Consider the following 5,787-nt stretch of genomic DNA (forward strand, 5'->3'; position numbering starts at 1 on the left):
CACTTTGGAAAATATAAGGAAGGGCTAGATTAGACTACCACAGAAAGGCACTGAGCTGAACTATGCAACTGATTTTCAAGTCAAAGCAAGAGTCAGTCGCTTCTCTATCAGGAAGAAAAAAAAGATCGAGTTTCAACCACAACTAAATGTTTCTGATTCAATGGTTATGCTTTTTCCCTAAGGCAAGTTTGAGATAACTCACATTTCCCGTTGCAAAATTACAGTGTTTTCAAAGCACAGAGAAAACATCTATATTTGATAACAGAACTGGGAAATTTTTATAATGTAAGTAAATTAAATTTATATATAAATATTTGCATTAATGGGATTAAAGGAATACTTTATTTGCATATTTATTAGATTCCTCAAATTTAAGAATGAATTTCATAAAGTAGGAGGTAATTGTTAAGTTATGAGATTTATCGTTTCTTACTATAAAGGCCATTATTACATCTTTTTCATTGTTACTGCTTGGCTATTAAGTTATTTTAATTCACTCTGAGACATTTGCTGAGCAAATAACAGAATGTGTGCAATGTTACAAGACAAAGTAGATTCTTTTATATGTGTATATATGTTCACATACATGTGTGCAGGCTTACAGAGTTGAGGAGTTTTGTTTGTTTGGGGGTTACGCTTGCAGTATCGGAGGGCTATCCTCCCAGCTCTGTTTGAAGTGGGGGTGATTCCTGGTGGTACCCAGGAGACGGTGTGGTGCTGGGGATCGGACACATGCCTCCTGCATGCAGAACTCCTGCTTCAGCCTGCTGAGCTCTCTCTCCAGCCTAAGTTGAATATTTTTGCTCGTTAGTATTTTCATATGGTAGCTATAGGGGACTAGTCTAGAATCTTGAAGTATCACTATTTGTTGTGTGCAGTTCCTGTTCCTGTTTAAGCAGTCTCACAGGGCTTGTAGATAGATTCTTTTTTATTAGTTTTATCAGACACCTTGTTCTTCCTCCATTGGAGCACCCATTAACTTCAAGGAAATATTGTAAGTTGGGACAGAAAACCCCATCGTGGAGATGTTTGATTCTCTTTTAATGCTTTCTGGAATTTGACTCCAAGTGTACATTCAAGGTCTTAGTCTTGAGAATTCAAGTGATCTTTTTCTTTCATATTTAAAATATTTTTCATTGGCTTTAATCTTTTTGTTATTGACATAATTATTATAATAATTAAAAGCTATTGAATATTTATTTACTGCCATGTCTGCAGCACTGTTGTACTGTCGTCCCATTGTTCATCGATTTGCTCGAGCAGGCACCAGTAACGTCTCCGTTGTGAGACTTGTTGTTTCTGTTTTTGGCATATTGAATATGCCAGGTAGCTTGCCAGTTTCTGCCGTGTGGGTGGGATACTCTCGGTAGCTTGCTGGGCTTTCCAAGAGGGGCAGAAGAGTGGAACCTGGGTTGGCCGCAAGCAAGGCAAACACCATACCCGCTGTGCTATCGCTCCAGCCCCTGAACTTCAATATAGACATTTGTTTTTATTGTAGCTATTTGTTGTATTTAATCTTCATAACTCAGAAATATGGGTACTTTCTTAACCTAATTTTACAGGTGAAAAAAAGGTTAAGTTTAAAGAGGTTAAGTAACTAGCCAGGAAATCACACAGTCAAGAATAGTGGCAAAGCATTTACTGGAACTCTAAGTTACTTGATTTAGAGACTTCTTAAACTCCATAATATCTTGCTTAAGAAATAATTCTTTATGCAGAAAAAGAGTGGGGAGGGACAATAGTGATAGTACTGAGGTTCAGTGTGCTTGCCTTGCATCTGTGGATCCCAGTTTGATCCCTGGTACCCCACTTACCCCCTGGGCAACAGTAGGAATGATCCTTGAGCAAAAAGCCACATGTAAGCCCTAAGCACAACCTGGTGTGACCCAAATCCTGTCTTCTCCCGCCCACCCTCCCCCTACCACACAAAAAAGAAAGAAAGAAAGAAAGAAAGAAAGAAAGAAAGAAAGAAAGAAAGAAAGAAAGAAAGAAAGAAAGAAAGAAAGAAAGAAAGAAAGAAAGAAAGAAAGAAAGAAAGAAAGAAAGAAAGAAAGAAAGAAAGAGAGAAAGAAAGAGAGAAAGAGAAAGAGAGAAAGAAAGAGAGAAAGAAAGAGAGAAAGAAAGAAAGAGAGAGAGAAAGAGAGAGAGAAAGAGAGAGAGAAAGAGAGAGAGAAAGAGAGAGAGAAAGAGAGAGAGAAAGAGAGAGAGAAAGAGAGAGAGAAAGAGAGAGAGAAAGAGAGAGAGAAAGAGAGAGAGAAAGAGAGAGAAAGAGAGAGAAGAAAGAGAGAGAGAAAGAGAGAGAGAAAGAGAGAGAGAAAGAGAGAGAGAAAGAGAGAGAGAAAGAGAGAGAGAAAGAGAGAGAGAAAGAGAGAAAGAAAGAGAGAAAGAAAGAGAGAGGAGAAAGACTATACTTAATAGACAAGAGGTTGTTCAAGTTAAGTTCACAGTTTAAGCAAACTCTAGGAAGAAAATTTAGATACTATGTTGTCTCACATGCTTTGACCAACTTCCTGTATTTTGCTTGTTACGTGCAAAAATGGAAGGAGAGCCCTTGAGGTGATGGGGACTATCTGAATTTGAGAATCTGTTCATTTCTACACAAACTAAATCTTGAATTTGAATTATTTTTTGAATGGTAGGAGTGAATTTTGCCTATAAATTTTCAAATGCAAAATACATTTTGCATGTATGTCAGCAAGTAATGCTTTACTATTATATTTGCATAAGCAAACTGGCCCATTTGCCTTGCCGGCCAGGCATGATCAAGATTTCATTTTGTGGCATTTGACATGCATAAAATATATAGCAAATGTATCAGCTACAAATATCAGGAAAAATAGTAAAGCCACTATAATACTGGTAGTATGATAAGACCTGCAACAGTGCTAACACCTCCAGTGCATGAGAACCTGGTGCCATGCCCCTTTACCAGGCCTTTTCCTTTGCCTCCCTTCCCTAATGCAAGTAAGGGCCATACTGAATTCAGATTCGTCACATCCTTGCTTTTAACAAAGAACGTTATAGTACTTCATTTTGTCAACCTTTGAGCTTTCTAGAAATAATATACCATTGTGTACGAAGATAATCTGTGTGGACTTCTTTATTTATTCACCATTATCTCATAGATTTCTTCTTAGTGTTGAATGTAATTGTCCTGCATTTTGTTTTATTGGCAATATAATATTCCTGTAATCAATTTACTCCTCCACCTATAGTCATTTGAGTCATTTTCTGTTTTATTTTTGTTTTTATTAATGAGGTTCCCATGAACATAGTTGTACCTTATGTTCTTGGTCTTAGTCATAATTATATGTTATGACTTAGTTCTTTAAAGTTGTTACATGTACTCTGGTTTCTCTTCAGATCATATATATTTTAGGCTTTGGGGATGCTATAGCAGAATGCCATAGATTGTGTGTCTTATAGTCAAAAGAAATTTTGCACAGTACTGGATGATAAGAATAGAGGACCTGGGTACCCGCCCTGGCTTGTGTGTGATACCCTTGTTTTGGACTGTAGACTGCTGACTTCTTGTAGTGCTATCTTATGTTGGAAGAAGCAAATGAGCTCTCTGGGATCACTTTTATAGGGGCACTAGTCTTATTCATGGGGGGTCCCTCTGTACCTCATCACCTCCCAACTACCCCAACTCCAAATGCCGTGATAGAGGTGAATTTGTGTATATGGTTGTGGGCATACAAACATTCATCCCAGCATCTCTTATATATATATAAAACTATCTCTATATGTAGGGCAACAATCTTTCTAGAGCAGTGTTTAAAAGCTACTAATGAAAATTCAATTTCCAAACTGAAGCTTCTGAAAGCGTTTTTCATTGTAACAAATGTTTACAAATTTACATTATTCAATGAAAATTGATGCTGTCGTTAAGAATACACTCTGTTTTGTGAATTATGTAGTCATAAATATTTTTCAAGTAGTGATTTAAATAGAACATATGTCTTCAGAACTGCAAAGGCCAGTAATATCACTTGAGCGTTCATGGTCTTTATTTTTTTAACCAAATAAGAACGCTAAAACATTTCAAGTGTAAAGGGCTATTTAAAATGTGAAACCCATGCTTATATGTAATAATGAATCTGTTGTTGCAATCACTCTAGCAAAAGGAGAGTAAGTTATGATGTGTATATACATATGAATGAGTAATGGAATTACTGTGCCAGCTTGGAAGATGGTTTTAAAAACAGTGAAGGAGATGGGTATATTGTTTGTAGTCTCACATCTTCCTTTAGAGCTCATTTAGCATTAAAGAAAAGTTAAGTTCTAGTTCATAGCTCTTAAAAGAGGAAAGAACCTGAGAGAGTATCTGGTTCAATGTTTTTTAAGACTAAATTATATTTCCCCATTTTTATATTGATTTATCATTCATTTACAGTATTATAGAACTTCAGGGGTATAGCTTCAAACCTCTGTGCATAGGATTCACTGCATTCCCCATGAAATTTCTAGTACCATCCCAATGACAATAGACCCTGTACTCATTTCTTCCATCCACCGTACCTTCCTTCCATAGCCAACATAGTCCCCACCTGTCTATTTTTCGCCAAGTATTGTTTTTTATTATTTATATTTCACATCTGAGTGCAACTGTCTAGTAATTGCATTTTCTTAGCATAATCACTTCAAGTTCCATTCATTTTTGTCCTAAAGGGCACAATTTTATGTACATCTCATGGCAAAGTAGTATTCCACTGAGTTTGTAGCTCTCATCTTTTATAAAACATCTTCTGCTGGTGGACACTTAGGTTGATTTCATGCATTAGATATTGTGAATAACACTGTATGAACCTAAAGGTGCAAATATCTTTACAAAGCAGTGTTTTCCTATTCCTTTGATAAATCTCTAGCAGTGGTAGTGCTGGATTATATGATAGTAATGGTTGGGGTTTTTATTTCCATTTTGCATTTTCCATAGAGGCCACCCAACTGTATATTTCTACTAATAGTGTGTCAGAGTCCTTATTTCTCCACATCTTCACCAATATTAATGTGACCTATCTTTTTGCATGTATAATACATGTAGTGTATATGTTTGTATTCCTATACATTACACATATGTATAGTTATATATACATACATAGTTCCATTTTGATAGATATTACGTGATATAATGTGGCTCTGATTTGTATTTCCTAGTATTAAGTGGCCTACAGCACCCGGTATTCCCAGGCAGTCTGCCATCCAAGTACTAACCAGGCCCGACCCTGCTTAGCTTCTGAGATCAAACAAGATCAGGTGTGTTCGGTGTGTTCAGGGTGGTATGGGTTGGAGCGATAGCACAGCGGGTAGGGCGTTTGCCTTGCACGTGGCCGACCTGGGTTTGATTCCTCCGGCCCTCTCAGAGAGCCCAGAAAGCTACCCAGAGTATCCTGCCCGCACGACAGAGCCTAGCATATGCCAAAAACAGTAACAACAAGTCCCACAATGAAGACATTGCTGATGCCCACTCAAGCAAATCGATGAACAACAGACGACAGTGCTACAGTATTAAGTGGAACTGAGTATTTTTCATGAGTCTGTGAGCCGTTTGTTATTCTTCTTTGGAAAATTGCCTAATCAGAGATTCTAAGCTTTAACAGCATCCATATTAAAGTAAAACATTGGTCTCCATATTTGTTTGGGGGCAACACTTGATTGTGCTCAGAGCTTACTTCTGACTCTGACTCAGGGATCACTCCTAGCTGTGCTCAGGGACCATATGGGGTGCTGGGAATTGAACTCAGGTCAGCCACATGCAAAGCAAGTGCCCTACCCACTGTACTAGCA

The 5,787-nt window shown here is 37.5% G+C and overlaps 1 pseudogene; it reads right to left on the bottom strand.

Moving 5' to 3' along the window:
* Nucleotides 1-5,165: 5,165 nt before the first annotated feature.
* On the bottom strand, nucleotides 5,166-5,291 carry LOC129406130 (5S ribosomal RNA; annotated as a pseudogene).
* Nucleotides 5,292-5,787: the final 496 nt, after the last annotated feature.

The sequence above is a fragment of the Sorex araneus genome, chromosome 6, assembly GCF_027595985.1.
Source record: "Sorex araneus isolate mSorAra2 chromosome 6, mSorAra2.pri, whole genome shotgun sequence".
NCBI classification, from domain to species: Eukaryota; Metazoa; Chordata; class Mammalia; order Eulipotyphla; family Soricidae; genus Sorex; species Sorex araneus.